Here is a 16118-nt window from a genome sequence, read left to right as displayed (position 1 = left end):
TGGTTAGGAAACCCATTGCGCACCTGGCCAATGTTCCATCTTTGTTCACTTTGTGAAAGGTGGCAGGAAATGTTCTGGCACAGTCTACATATCATTGGCCCAGGGTAGCTTTGCTACTTATTTTGTTTTCTTTTTTCTTTCTGTTTTTTTAATTAGCCCCTTGAACTGCATGAGGCAACTAGATGTGATCACTAGAGAGGGAAGGGACTATAACCCGCTGCAGTGATTTTAGGGCTATTTCCACCTGTGTTATTTGATAATATAGCAGCTGCAAAAGCTAGTGACGGCACACACTCTTGGAGTGTACTTTATGCACAGCACCATAATATACAGCTGTTCTTTATTAAGTATCTATTGGGCTCCAGGGTACAACGTTCTTTCATCAGCAGTTTTATTTTTCGCAGAGTTTTTTTCTGAATTATTCCAGCCGTATAAAACTCATTGAAAAATATGGGGCGTGGGTAAGGGTATATAAGGGGGAGGGCTGGTGGGAGGAAACAGGATAAATAAAAGGGAAGGGGGTTTTTGGAGGGTTTGACCCCCCAAATAATAAAAAAAGAAAAATAAATGCGTTTTTTCAGCAAGAAAATGTGGGCAAAAAACGTTGTGAAAAGAAATCCAGGGATGAATGAACACAGAACCTGCTCCACATAGTGTTGGTACCACAGTTTTCTCTGCACATTCATGTCCTCTTTGCAGAACTCTCTAAGAAATGTGGCTTTTCCAGAAAGGTATTAACCCAGGTATTCTTCGGGATGTAGGTTACATGTGCAGACAAACATGCTCCTGCGTCTTTCTCCAATTTTCTCATAGGAGACCAATACACAAGCTCATATCACTCAAGCACTGTACACACACTTCTGGTATTAAAATGTGCTTTATCGATACTGTTCATCTTAATGTGAACCAACTATTCATATACCTGTACACTCGCCTCAGGCTACAATGTTCCTAAACTGGTTCTTTTTAACATTACCACTATTTCCCACGCCTGTAATCCTCTAACCAATAGTGCTCTAGAGATATTTGTCACTTTATAGCTTTGCTATTGGTATGGGTATGGGTCAAATGAGGATTAACCAAAGACTCCTGGATGCTTTTTCCAGTATCCATGATTAAATGTACACAAATGTTATTCCAACTGTGCAATAACTATGCACAGAACAATTTTTTGCAATGTACAAAATTAGGCGATAAGGAACCACCATGTGATATTTTTCTTTGACCGCCATTCCTGATTTAGTAATACCAATTAGCCCACTGATGAGCTAACTTGTCCTGCTATTTCGAGTGCGCACTACTTGGTGGTGGTCATCTCAGACGCTGCAAGGGTTGCAATGCTACACACATGTTTTAGAGGTCTGTTCCCTGCAAAAAGACTGAAGATTTAACATCTGTCGGAGCTAAATGACATGCATTACTTACCGTAATCGCATTTCTGATGATTGTATCTGCTTAGATTCACATGCTGTGTATATGGTCCGACATCCAGTGGTAACCACGGAGTATTGCATCTGGTCTTTCGGGACCGAAAGGGGAGGTCGGCATAGGCGTGTCTGTAACACTAGTCGTGACGTGTGGTGTACCCAAAATCCCTCACGTGCCGAGGTACCTCCGATTGTATTTTTTCTGCCATGAGGGAGCCCAAGGCTATAGTGAGAGTACATAAAGAGAGAAAGTAGTAATACGTCCATGTTCCTTCCACCCCGAGCAGGGATGGAAGGAACATAGTGAGGGCGCATGTGAATCTAAGCAGATACAATCATCAGAAACGCTATTACGGTAAGTAATGCATGTCTTCTGATGCTTGTTAATCTGCTTAGAAACACATGCTGTGCATAGACTAGCGAGCAGTACCCAGAGTTGGAGGTGGGTTGTGAGAAGGAACAGTAGAGAAAAGATGTCTTAGTACTGCTTGTCCCACCTGAGAATCAGACCTAGAATGAGTGTCTAGGCAATAGTGTTTTGTAAAGGTGTGTACAGAACTCCAGGTTGCTGCTTTGCAAATGGGCTCGAGAGGAACATTTGCAATGAATGCTATGGATGCCCCAGTGCCTCGAGTAGAGTGTGCTCTAGGCTTGAAGGGAAGTTCTCTCTTAGCAAGAGTGTAACATAGTGTGATGCATTTGACAATCCACCTTGAGATAGCTGATTTAGAGACAGGATCCTCTTCTCTACCAGCTGCCACTGAAACGAAGAATTGCTTAGTCTTCCTTAGTGGTTTAGTTCTTTCCAGGTAAAACATGACTGCCCTGTGCACGTCTAGTGTGTGAAGGCTTCTTTCGGCCATGTTAGTAGGGTTCTGGAAGAAAGTGGGTAGTTCGATTGATTGGTTCACATAGGAACTTTGAGATGAATTTAGGCGCAAACCTGGGATGTGTGCGCAGAACTACCTTATCTTTGTGGACTGTAACAAAGGGGTCTAGAACAGAAACAGCCTGTAGTTCGCTAACCCTTCTGATGGAAGTGATAGCCACTAGTAAGGCTGTCTTATAAGTCAGGTCCTTCAGACTTGCTTTAAGCATAGGATCAAAGGGGGATCCCATGAGCCTGGTCAAAACCACATTCAGATCCCATCCAGGGGCTGGGTGAGAGATGGGAGGATAAATCCTCTAAACCCCTTCCTGAAGGCTTTGATCACCAGTATTTTCCACCACGATACTTTTTGTTGTGATATGGTGTAGGCTGACATAGCAGCCAGATGAACCTTTAGGGAATTGAAGACTAACCCAGTGTCCAACAGGTGGGTTGGATACAGCACAATGTATGAGGGTGAGCAATCAATGGGATCGACGCCCTTGGAATTGCACCAGATGACAAAACGTTTCCATTTGCTGGCATAGCAATGACGTAAATTAGGTTTTCTCGCTTCCCCGAGTATGTCCATGCACCTCTGAGGGAGTTGCAGGTGTCCAAACTCTATGATCTCAGGAGCCAGGCTGCTAAATTCAGAGTTTGTGGGCATGGGTGTAGGGTCTCCCCCCTCTCCCGAGACAACATGTTGTACGGGCATGGTAGCTTGACTCGTGGGGAGAGGGACATTTCCATCAGGTGAGCAAACCAGGGTTGGCGGGCCCACATGGGGGCCACCAGTATCATGGTAGCAGGTTCCTGGTGCATCTTGTGCACTATCTTGTTGAGAAGGGGAGTCGGGGGGGAAAAGCGTAGACAAATTTCCCCGACCATGTTATCCAGAGCCCGTTCCCCTTGGATCGGTTCTGGGGGTACCTGGAGGTATAGTCTTGGTATTGGGCGTTCTCCTGAGTAGCGAACAAGTCGATCTCTGGGAAACCCCATTCTGCGAAGACGTTGGACACAATGTCTTCGTGCAGTCGCCATTTGTATTCTTCATGAGAGTTGCTTCTACTGCAGGGGTGGTGAAGGTCTTCCCCTTCAAGAGGTTTTCTCTTGACCACCACTGCAGAGAGAGAGCGAGGGCTGGCGAGACAACTACCAGATCTTACCATTGCCCGCTGGCCTGACCACTGGCTGTTGAGCCACTGTTGCATGGGACGCATGCGCAGCCGCGTGTGGGGAACCAAGTATATGCATGACGCCATCATCCCTAGCAAACGCATGGCTTTGCATACTGTCACCTCCCGACTGGCTACATATTGAGGGATCTGAGAAAGCATGTTCTGAACCCTCTCATTGGAGGGGAAGACAAAACCGTCTTCCGTCCGAATTAGAGCTCCCAGAAATTGTTTTACTTGGCTGGGGACTAAACTGGATTTCTTTTCATTGATTGAGAAACCCAGGCTGAAGAGGAGATCTACTGTTTTTTGGGTGTTCGAAAAACAAGCGTCGAACAAGTCCCCCGTGATGAGCCAGTCGTTGAGGTAAGGGTTAACTGGGACTGATAGTTTGCCCAGGTGTGCTGCTGCCACTAGCAGGACTTTGGTAAACACCCTTGGCGCTGAGGCAATGCCAAAGGGGAGTACCTTGAATGGGTAATGCCTGTCCTGGATCATGAACCTTAGATATTTCCTGTGCGCTGGCAACATTGAAATATGAAAGTATGCATCTTTCATGTCCAATGTTGCCATGAAGTCCCCTTGTTTCAGCAATGGGATCACCTCCTGCAGTGTTACCATGCGAAACTTCTGGGGTTTTATAAACTTGTTCGGTGGGCGCAGGTCTAGAACAGGGCGCATGGTGAGATCCTTTTTGGGTACAAGGAAGTACACTGAAAAAAATACCCTTGTTTACCTGATGAATAGGGACGGCTTCTATGGTGTCCTTTCCCAGCAGTGCTTCCACCTCTTGGATCAGAATCTCCAGATGGTCCGGTGAAAGGCACCGTGAGCGCGGCGGTCTGAACTGTGGCAGTCGGGCGAATTCCACGCAGTAACTGTGGGCAACCGTCTTTAAGACTCACTGGTCGGAAGTTATCCCCTCCCAGGCCCTGAGGAAAGATGTCAATCGCCCCCCGACCGGAGTGGCATGGGAGGGGACCTGGACTTGGTGGTCATTTCTGACCAGAGACTGTGGCTCCTCTGGGATTGGGGCCTCTGCCTCTACCCCTGCCGCGTTTCTGACCCCTTGAGGGGTAGTAAGTGGAGCTTCCAGATGTTTGATTTGTGTTGAAGTTACCTGTGCCGTAGTTGTTTTGACCAGCACGGGCTTGCCCTCGAAAGGACCGCCGAGAGTCATAACCCCTCTGGGAGGAGGGTTTCTGTGTAATTTGGTGCAGAGACTTTAGAGTCTCATGCTCCTTCTTGGCTGTTTCAAAAGCCTCATCCACTGCTTTCCCAAAGAGGTTAGTCTCCTCGATGGGTTTGTTAATGAGGGAGGCCTGAGGCTCAGGTTTAAATCCTGATGTACGCAGCCAAGCATGTCTTTTCAGTAGGGTCCCTTGAGCAAGAGACCTGCCTGCAGTTTCCGCAGTGTCCAGGGTGTTCTTCACCACATTCTGGTTAACTAGTCTTCCCTCCGTTACAATGGAGAGAAGCTTTGTCTTGGCGGGTTCGGGAACCTCTTGGAGGCCTTCCTGGAGCAAATTCCATTGGGCATCAGCATAGCTTCCTAATAGGGTAGTATTATTAGCAACCCATATAGGGTATGCGACTGCTGACATGACACGTTTGCCCAGGGCATACAGCCGTTTAGATTCCGTGTCGGTGGTGATTCTCCAGTGGAAAGGGGTACCAGTGAGTCTGGGATGGCGTGCCCTTTGATGTATGGAGGGTCGGAAGGGGAAGGGCGAAATAATTTTTTGACTCTCGGGTTCACTGTCCATGTTTGAGCTGGTGACATCAATGAGGGAGCTACCCTTCTCTTAACAGAGTTAAGGAGGGGGATGGATTGACTCGCCGGATGTTTTTCCTTAATGATATCCTCCACAAAATCCTGCTCAGGTACCGCCTCTTGAGTGGCAATTTTAAAGTATTCAGCTGCTTTTTTCAACATGGAGTTGAATGCCATTTGTTCATCTACAGGAGAGGCCTGGCGAGCCGGGGTGGACGGAGGAGAGTCTAGGCACAAAACATCAGAGTCCTGATCTTGCTGTGTCCATGGGTCTTGACCTTCCTGCTGGGTTTCCTTCCAGTTGTCCGTAGTATCCTGTTGGTGGTCCTCATAGTTTTGCAGAAAAGAAGCTTCTTCTTCATTATAGCTATCTCTATATGTGTACATCTGGACCAGGTCTTCCTGTTGGAAAACATGAAACTGATCTTCCTGAATTTGAAGTTTAGGGTCTACCCGAGCCCTTTTCAGGGGGGGGATGATCAGAAGAACTAATAATCTGCTCCAGCCGATCCATACACCCTTGGAATTTTTCTGTAGTCCATTTAGAGGACCCAAACGGGCCTACGTGAGGAGAAAATGTTCTCTGCCCTGCAGCGTCGAAAGGAGTCTCTCAGGGTGCCGGAAAGAGACACTCGACTATCCTAAGATTCGTCAGAATCGGGAACCCAATCCGCCGAAATTATTTCCGCGGCTTGTCCCATAACCTTAGGCAGAACCGGGGTAAGGCCCACCGCCGCCATAATTCTTCCAATGCTGCTTTCGATAGTCGCCGAATCGTCGTGAGACAGTCGCTCCGATGATTTATCGGCATGTGTAATACCTTCCACGGCGCTAGAGGGCCTAGCGGTTGGTTTTCCAGGTAGAGGCCTAGCCGTAGTTTTCGGGTCTACCGAGGCCTTAGAGACCGTCGAAGCGTCGGGCTCCCATGCTTCAACGCGTGGAGGTTTCGGAGTAGCACCCTTAGGTGGTTTAGATTGCCCAGTCGCAAAACGCTGCTGCGGATGCGGGGAAGGCTTTGGATCTGAACCATCTGAGAGAACTGGCTACGATTTCGGCGGCCCTGTTGCCGCTTTTGCCTTTTTCGACAAAGACGTCGAAATCGGCGTAGGGGTGGTGTGCTTAGTGCGATGCACTTGTACGGCCCTGTCGCCGGGTGTTGTCCCTGTAGCAAGACCAGAGTCAAGACTTAAAGGGTCGGGGACGGGCGTGGTGTGGCGTCCGCATTAAGGGCTAAAATCCAAAACGGACGTTTGGTCATCCAAGTACCCCCGTCACTTTCAGCGGGCGTGGCTGTGGGGAAAGGGGGTTCCACGCGTGACATACCTTATGCAGCCCACCGCTTTACATGGCGCACCTTAAGGGTCTTAGGCCGAAGGAGTTTGCACGCCGCACATCGCTTCTCGTCGTGCTCTAGGGGGAAGACAGGCGTTACACGTCCTGTGTTCGTCCTTCCAAGGATATCTGACCCTACACTTAGGGCAGAATCTAAAAGGAGTCTTTTCCATAACCAAAGGGAAGGATGACCGGACCAACAGGGAAAAGAGGGGGAAAGGAGGAAAGACATACCAACAATATGGCCACTCTGACCCCACTCTCCCTACTTTATCGGTCGGCCAGAGGGCCCGACCATGTGAAAAATCAGGCCGCCGGATTTTAGGCGCCAAAATCCACAGCCGTAGACGAATCCCCCGTAGTCTTCGTCGAAGATGTTCTTCTTGGGCGAAGTGACTTAACAGGGAATAAACCGACAATTCGGTAAAGATAAACAATGTCTCTAGTAAGAGCTCCGCTATAGTTATCTGGGTGAAAAATACAATCTGAGGGACCTCGGCGCGTGAGGGATTTTGGGTACACCACATGTCACGATAGGGATAGTGTTACAGACACCTATGCCGACGTCCCCTTTCAGTCCCCGAAAGACAAGATGCAATACTCTGCGGTTACCACTGGATGTCGGACCATATGCACAGCATGTGATTCTAAGCAGATTAACAAGCATCAGAAACTTGTATTTGGTAAGCATAGCAGGTACTTACCAGATTGGGACAAAATAATTGACCGGAAACCAACAAGAGCAGCCTGCATACATAATCTAAGTTTTTGACTTTTCACAATACAATGTTATAGTAGGAGGGGAGCATTTCTGAGGAAATGTCTTATAATTCTGTTTTTAAAGGCACACTCAGCCATAAATACATTGGCTATAAATACCAGTTATATAGTGCACCAAGTGATTTACGTACCCACTCTGTCAAGACCGGCCTGGTGCATTGACTTATTGTCAAATGGGCCACTTTACAGCAGGATATTTATGCAATTTATAAAATGAGATGGTAGACAACAATGTACTTTGATGTTGTCAGTCAGCGGCTCGAGGTGATGCTTTGGGAGCAGGGCAGAGTGGTAACCAGTTAGCAGTAGAGGATAGCCCCCTCTATGCAATTTCTGCTCTTATGGTCCTTACCCGTTGTAAAGGTGTGATGTACAATGACGGAGCACTGGTGCCACTGAGCGGGCTGCCTGAAGGTTTTGTTGAGCGACTTATTGGAGGTGGCTTACACCGTGGGATGGAGAGCTGTGGGTTCAGCGGGTGAGCAGTGGTTAGGCAGAGAGATGGTGGGGCTGTGGCCTCCTGTTGAGACAAATGTGGACCGTGTTGCTCCACCCGCCCTTCCACCTCTATTACGGCAGGCTGCATGTAAGGCTCCTAGCTTTCAGAGCCAGGGGTTGCTGATAAAGAGTGGTGGGTAGGACTGACCAGAAAAGGCAATCTGGTGGGGCAGTCATGTCCTGCCCTGCCCAGGAAGAACCCAGGTCCCTCAGGAAGGGGCCAATCAGGGTGAGTCTGTAAAAACAGGTCTGAGACCGAGGGGGCCTGGTAGTTTACAGTGAGTGAGCGGTTCCTCACACCAGAGAGCAGCCAGTGCAAAGAAGGTGGTGGGAGAATTGTCTGGATATTAGAGAAGGGGGAAGAATCTGAATTTAGACAAGAGGAGTGGGACCAACGGGCCTATGGGCTCCATGAGGAGATTTGGGTTGGGAAGAGGAAGATAGAAGGTAGAAAAAGGGGTGAAGAAATGCAGAAAGAGTAGCATGAGGGAGGACGACTCAAAAGAATACAGAAGTAAAAAGGTAGAAGAGGGATAGAACAGGAATAGAGCAGAGGACCTATTAGGGAACAGAGGTGGGGAGGGATTACCAAGTGAAGAAAGGTTGAAAAGGGCACAAAGAAAAATAAGGACAAGCAGGACACAAGAGAAAATTAAGAGGAAAAACAGAAGGGAAGCGAAGAGCCGAGTAAGTGTGTGAGAAAATGTCAAGGAGCGAGAGGCTGGTTCCCTAAGAAGGATAACGTAAAAGTAAGCACAAATAATACGGGAATGCTGCGGTGGTTTGGAGACTCAGAAAGCAGATACAGAGAAAGTAAAAGAGTAAGAGTGTGAGACGAGAGGGCCAAAATAAGGGTTGAAAGAAAATGAGGGAAAAGGCAAAGATGCAAAACCACCATGACGGAAACAAACATCTTAAGTGGAATAGTGGTACAAAGTCTTCCGAGAAAGGCAAGACAAACGTGACAAGCCTGGAGGACAGGTCTGAACCCCATCCTGAACATTAACCCTGACAGAAATCAAGAGACTATTCACTGGGGCACTATCCCCAAAGAGTTTTTCAGAATGAGGGGACCACTTTAAAACCCCCAGTAATATGGACAACCATCCTGACAAAACAAACTATCCCAAAACTGAATGTGCCATCTGCATCCTTTGTAATGGCATGCTAGAGTACATAGGCCTATGTTTTAATATGCACTGCAACTTAAAGGTTCACATGGATGAACAACTTACAAAGGTTTACAGTCTCATCTGCAAAGAGAACAAAGTGGTAGTGGGTGAAGGCTCAGTTAATCCATTACTCCACTTTATAAACCAAGGTGTAAACAATAACCCTCTGTATGGGGCACAGCTTTGGGGCCCTAACGGACATAGCTTAGTGAATAGAATAAAAGGCAAATTCTAGCAAAAAAGGTCCTTGCATACCTCCTAATAGCCATATATCCGTCATCAGTCTTGAGCTGATACGGGACGAGCACTATGTCTTGAAAGTGTGCTGTCAGGTTGCGACTACTGTAGCTCAATAACTGTATGAATGTTTAGCCATGCCATGACAACTGGATGGGTGGATGGGTGGAAAAGCTCGTCTTGGGTGGTGGGCGGAAGTAGTCATTCATCATATTGTGAACGTGTATTTCAAGGGAATTCTGCATGCATGCCATGGATTGGGGAATGTACTGAGGATCAATTAGATCACCACACTCCAGCGACCATCATCAATATTGGGCTAAAGGGGACAGGTAGATGTTGAAAAGCCAAGGCGAGATGATAGAGCCCTGAGGGACACTGCAGGTAGAGAGTGAGATGGTGGAGAGAGAAGTGCCCAGTTGAACCTGGGAAGGTCGGTCAGAGAGGAAGGTAAATCAGTACAGAGCCAGGTCTGTGATGCCAAGGATATCACAGAGCTGATTTATAAGGTTGGCAGAGTAAAGGTCAACAAGGATGAGACCAGAAAGAGTTGGAATCGAGGCTAGAGAGCAAGTCTTCATGGGTGTTCAAGGAGTGCAGTTTCCATGCCTCTGGCAGCTTGGACGCCAGACTGGTGGTCGTGGAAACAACCAACAGATTCAGTGTGGTGGATAAGCTGGGAGTTGCCCAGCTTCTCCAAGAGTTTGCTCAGGAATGAGGTGATGGAGATAGGGTGGTTGTTAGCCGGACAGGAGGGGTCAGCAGAAAGCTTTTTGAGGAGAGGGTGCAAAAAGGAGTGGTTGAGAAGTGAGGGGAAGGATCCAGTGGCAAAGGAGTGATTGCAGAAATGAGACAAGGCCGGGGTAAGGGAGACAATGGTATCCTTGATAGTTCGAGGAGTAAGGGAGCACCCGTTTGGATGAGACTTTCATAGAGATGACTTATCTAGTAACCTCATCAGGTGATATGGGAAAGAAAGAGTAGGTGGGAGCAGGGGTCAATGGCAGCCTGAGAGCAGATGAGGGAGAAGGGAGTGGTATAGAGGAGAGTGAGGACATGCAGTGCAGAAGGCCATGGAAGACAGAGGAGAAATGGAGACTGCAGTATGATTGGAGAGTTCCTTGCAGATTTTGAAAAGTTCAGCCATGTTGTTATTGGCCCCAGAGATGCAGGCTTTGATAAAGGCCCTGTTCTTTGAGCAGATGGATAGTCTGTATTGCCTCAAAGATATACCAAGGAAAATAGAATGCTCTTTCTCGTCTTTGCATAAGAATCAACCTCGGAAATATCTTCTCCACAAGGCAACAGGAATTGGCTTCATCAGGATGTGTTGCCACAACTGAATAATATCAAAAAAATGTAGCTAGTCCACAGCAGAATTATACCATTCTTTCTTTAGCACCATAAATGATATAACAATGATTGTCAGGACCACAGTTTAGCACTTCATCAATTTACCTGGTATACTCCAATGCTAGGCCTACTACTACTTCAAAGGTTTGCCATCCAGGTATACTCTACTGCCCGGACAGCTCTTCACATACAGAATGTGCTTCAGTGGTAACCTTCAACTTGAACAACTTTACAACAACTTCACAATGTTCTTTGTTTTAGCAGCATTTATCAACCTTTCAGGGATACACATTGGTGCTCTTTAAGATTCCTCTGCAAATTATGCTCCTCAACCTCTGAATCACCTTTTCCAGAAGGGCTGCCTCTTTCCCACTTTTGTTCCCCCACTGCACAAGTAACCACATATTGACAAGGATACAGTTCTATTCTGCTTATTTCTTGGCTTTGGCAATGTGTGTTTATTTTAGCTGTTATATAGTTCATCAAACATGAATAACAAACTTCGCAACCATTAGGTCTTCCATTACTCCCTTTCACGCCATGTAGTAAAAGCATGCATGTGTGTTGTACATCATTCTATTGTGGTTGACAGGAGTTGTAATTTGGTTACCAACATCATTTATAATTATCCTTCATTCCAAATGTAGGCTGCAATGCTTAGTAATTACCTTTTCCTTAGTCCACACTATAGCCTACACTTCTTTCACGCCCAAAGCACTATTTCAAGCGAGATATGTAGTAAAGAAGAGTAATAAGTAAGGCAAAGAAAAGATACAAGAAGAAGATGATCACCACAAACATAAATCCGATTAAAAGATACATACAATATTAAAGTAATATCAGTATCAATAGAATCTCTGGATGAGTTTGTAATATCAACGTGGAGTAAACTCTAGTAATTTCATAACATAACAGAAATGCTAGCAATTGTAAGGTACTAGCAGTACCTTACAATCATTTAGCAATAACTTTGGAATTCTTTTAAGCTACATGATTCATAATAACTTCTAGTTTACTTAATGAGGTTATGGAAAGAAGAATATGTCTAAACAATTTTGGGGATTATAAATTAGCTGAAGGTTTTACATCATCCATCCGTTTTCAGTCACTTTGTCATGGGCACATTTTACTCTATGTAATAAGTGTTAAAAAGTCATCTAACGATGATCAAACATGTCTACAGACGCATGTTAAAAGAACATCTGCAATTATTGCGTTTACCCTAATCAGGCTGATGTGGCAGGTTGGAAAAAGGAGTCGGACACATTAAAGGCATCATGATTTCTATTTAATGAAATTATATGAAAAGGCCTAACTTTCCCTGTTGCTAAAGGGATCACCTTGACTATCTAAAGACACTAAGGGTGCTCGTCTGTCGCCAGGAAGTCCCAAAGTTAAGATGTCCTCGGTCCAAACCTAACTCTACCCGGCCCTATCACTAGTTTAACCAACTTAAACTCAGCCAAGAAAAGGTCTTTCTTCTCCTGGACTTCTCATAGTTTCCAATGGTCTCTGTATGGAAATGTAGGTCTCTCTCTTTTACTTGAGTTTCTTTATACAATCTTCTTTGGTAAGCTCTGAAGGTCTCCTCCATGAACTCTTGCAGCTCTTGTAAAACACTTCTGGGCTTGGTGCTCTTTTTAAGGTTATGCTGCTTACAGCTAGTTTTTAGATAGTCTCTCACACGCTTGTCTTTACTTATGACTCTTTCACAGTCTCTCAGTGCATCCTTGGTTACTTTGCATGGGACTTCATCCCCTTTTAGATTCCCCCACTCATGTGCTCTCTCTTATGCTCTATTATATTATCTCATTCCTCAGACGCCATGCTGGGGATTTGCTTTATCCACTCTGTCTCTTTGTTCATAAGACCTTTTCCCTTCTTTTCCAGGGTAATCATCTCCATTCCCTCGTTATTCTTCTTATAATTGGAACAAGTTGCACTCTTCGTATAAGTTTGCCCTGGCAGCCTCCAACTTTTTCTATTCTCCATGGTACTTTCTTCTGTATGGGTGAACATTGCAGGGCTCGGCACATGATTGGGTATTCTTCTGTGATGTTGGTTCTCTCGTTCTGGCTTTTGGCAGCGGTACGTTATCAGCTTCCCCTCAGTCTGCAGCAATCTACAGAAGCGAGTGACAGGGAGCTTCTCACGCTCCCAGCTATGATGGTCTCAGCGTCATTCAGTGGACGTCTCACAAACACCACAAGGCGTTCATAATCACGCCACCACCAGCTCCTGGAAACTTCTGTTTTCTCTGGCATTCTCTCCTGCTTACCGGCATCCCACTGTGGCATTCCTTGATTCGAAAGTTGCAGGTTACACGACTTGTCTCTTTGCCCCACCCCTCCAAGGCAGATCACATCAGGGGGATTCCCCTGCACACCATACTGTCTTCTCCTCCTCCTTCCTCCACTTGTCTCAGTTAAATACATGTGTCGTCTTAAAGAGACTATGTCTTTTCCACTTTGATAGATTCACTTCAGCATTGCCTGCAGCCAAATATAAATAAGTTGCATTCTTTTTTCCAGCAGGTAGTACCATATTTGCCGATATTTTGGGAAATCGAGGTAGTTTCTCATAGGAACGGAAGTCCTTGTCCCCTAAGGGGGAGCCACTACCAGTAAGGTGCCACTTGCCCATAGACCTAGGGAGGGTATAGCGGAGCAGGCTCACATCGCTATTATCAAAGAGGGTGGATCCCCCTTGGGAAGAAGGGACGAATAGTGCTGATTCGTCACAATGATCAGAGTAAACACTATTTGGTGATGTGTACAAAGGTTAGGATAATATAGTAAAGATATGTTGGTGTCAAAATGTATGTACAAAGCAAATAGTAAGGTAAAGTCAGAAGTAATATGTGCAAGAGAAGGTGGGGAAGTAAAGCTACAGATTATAATGTTTACACTTAGTTTAGGATAGATTTTGACTTCTGGCTGTGGAATTAAATTAGAGTAATAGCCAACCTGTTCCTGATTGCAAGTTGCTTGGCATATCTAAAAGACAAAAAGCAGTCTTGGGTTTAGTTGAACGGCCAAGAACAACTTAAAGGAAGTTTTTTCAAGGAATTTCTAAGGCATACCTTTCCTTTAATTACTTGCAAGTTGAACATAAAGATTCCTGTACAAGAACGCAATCAGTCTTGTTAGACCTAGTATCTAATGGCAGCGGCATTCCGTTGAAAATGGGAGGCGAGCAGACGGGCAGATGTATACGCAAAGCTTGTGTGGACATTGCACCCGAGAAGCAACATTTTTGGCATGATTTGTGACTGACCGTGTCACTCCACGTCAGTACAATGACATCATAGCATAGGACGCGCAGGACACTGGTTGTAGTTGGCATACGGATGCGTAATAGTGGTTGTCAAAAGTGAAAATCACAACATTGATTGAACATGCACAGTGACATTAGCCCATAATTGAATTTAATGGTTTTGAGTTATGTCAATTTTCTCATTTACAATTAGATATCAAGCAAAAGGTGGTTTGGGCACTCATAGTTTAACATATGGTGTGATTATTGACTTGAGTGGGTCGATCACTAAGTGCACTGTCAACTATATCAGTTAATTTACATTACAATCCTGGTGTTGAATGTACAGACTTTAGCAGGGTGGTAAATTAAAGGACAACCAATATTTATGTTGCATACTATGATGGTCATGCTCATCTATTTCTCAGACAGGCAAATGCTGAGTGCTCCTTTATGTGATGCAAGTTCTAGGAATAAAGGCTTCAGTGGGATTGAGAAGCAATTAAAAAGTACTGCGCCAAAGTAAACCCATGATTAATTTGTACGTTTGTGCACGTGTAGGAAGGAATTTGCATCATTAGTTTCAAGTTCAAACACTGGCATAAAGAGTAAGGCAAGAGCGGATGGAAATTTGGCACTCATTGCCACTCCTCTTTTGGCGATACAGGACTTGGCTGAAGATGAAAAGGTTGTCCAATAAGTTGAATTCCAATAATTCTATCATTTCATTATAAATATAATACCTGATATAATACCTGGTGGACCCGAGCTTGAAAGAAATATTTAATAATTTCTAGAGCTAGATTGTGTCTGAAAGAAATATTTAGAGCAGTTACACTAATCAGATGATTGTGTAGTCCTCTTGCCCCCTGATGTGAGTGGGGGCATTTATTACACTTAAGGTGTATCTAAAGTAGGCGTTTTGTTAAGTTGCAAAAGGATTTAGCTGGCGGTCAATGTGCTGGGAAATCGGACCAGTCCGTGAACCATTGCCTCTGATCATCTGTCTAAATGGAGGAAAGTATTTGGTGTTCTTGTGAATTTTGGATAGAAAATAGTTGGAGGCCATTTTGGGGCTCTTAACAAGGAGAAGTTATTTTCATCTTTATTGTTTATTTGTTTATTTATTTATTTAATTTATATTGCTCGCCAGACCCAGAGGTATCAGGGCGCAGTAGATGCAAGAAGTCTTTCAGCTTGGGTTACAGAATGGCATATAAGGCACAAATTAAGAAATCAAGAAATACACATACATAATACACATACATAATGTACAAGAGGTGATGGATGCATACAGTGCAAGAAGAGCACTATACAGAAGCAAGATAACAAAATATTCTGAGAACTATTTACAGTGTAGTGAAGTAGGAGACAAGAGCATTTAATACGAACTTTAATAAGTATGCAGATAGTGAAACATTGTTGAAGGAAATGTAACTTGAGTGGAAGGAGGGGACATCCAACCCCCCCCCCTTGTTTCCATGCTCCCCGGACAGGCCCAATCGTGGCTGCTTCGGGTCCAGGGCCCCAGCCCCGAGGCACTCACGTGAGGACACCTCCGGGAACCATCACCCCTTTCATAAATACATATCTGCATGTACAACCATATTCCCGTGCCCACTCCTGGACAGCAAGATTGCGACTCCATTTTTGTAATGTACCAACTCCATTTGCAAAATAGCAAGAGCAGTCGGGATTACACCCCAGGCCTCAACCATCTGTGCCAAGCGCGCAGCCAGCGCAACTCTAGCTCCACTACCTCGTCTCTGCCGCCCACATAACAGCCCGGTTCCCATGAGAAGGCCGGAAGCAGGAATGCAACAAAATCCACACTGTATCACTTGCTGCCAAACTCCCTCCAGTAATTTAGATGCAGGAGAAGGTTAGAACCAGGGCTTTGCCTCAGTAAACCTGCCCTGCACCCCACAAGGCACCGGCCATAAAAACCCAATCCCTGTGTACCCCAGAGCAAAGTCAACAATGAGGGGAGACCCTTAAATCAATGAATGTGTGCTTTCTTTCTGATAGGCATGGGTAAAGAGATGGCCTGTCCTCATGTGTAAAACCCGTCTTGAGAGTCCCAGGGTTGCTCGAACAGCCACATTCTGGGTCACCAGAAGAGCCGAGAGGTTGATTGAGAAGCGCCGATCAGTGAACTGCTGCAGTAATCCAACCGCAAATTCACAAGTACTGCTGCCAGCAAGGCGACATTTTGGCGTGACAAAAAGAGGCAAACCTATTGAT

General features: G+C 45.6%; 1 protein-coding gene across 4 annotated transcripts in view; it reads right to left on the bottom strand.

Annotated features, from left to right (window-relative positions):
* Positions 1-16118, bottom strand: part of PLEKHG4B (pleckstrin homology and RhoGEF domain containing G4B) — a 646071-nt gene that overhangs the window by 319328 nt on the left and 310625 nt on the right. The window lies entirely within an intron of this gene.

This window comes from Ambystoma mexicanum, chromosome 5q (assembly GCF_040938575.1).
Source record: "Ambystoma mexicanum isolate Mex_15411 chromosome 5q, UKY_AmexF1_1, whole genome shotgun sequence".
NCBI lineage: Eukaryota > Metazoa > Chordata > Amphibia > Caudata > Ambystomatidae > Ambystoma > Ambystoma mexicanum.
This window is presented reverse-complemented; position numbering and strand designations above follow the sequence as displayed.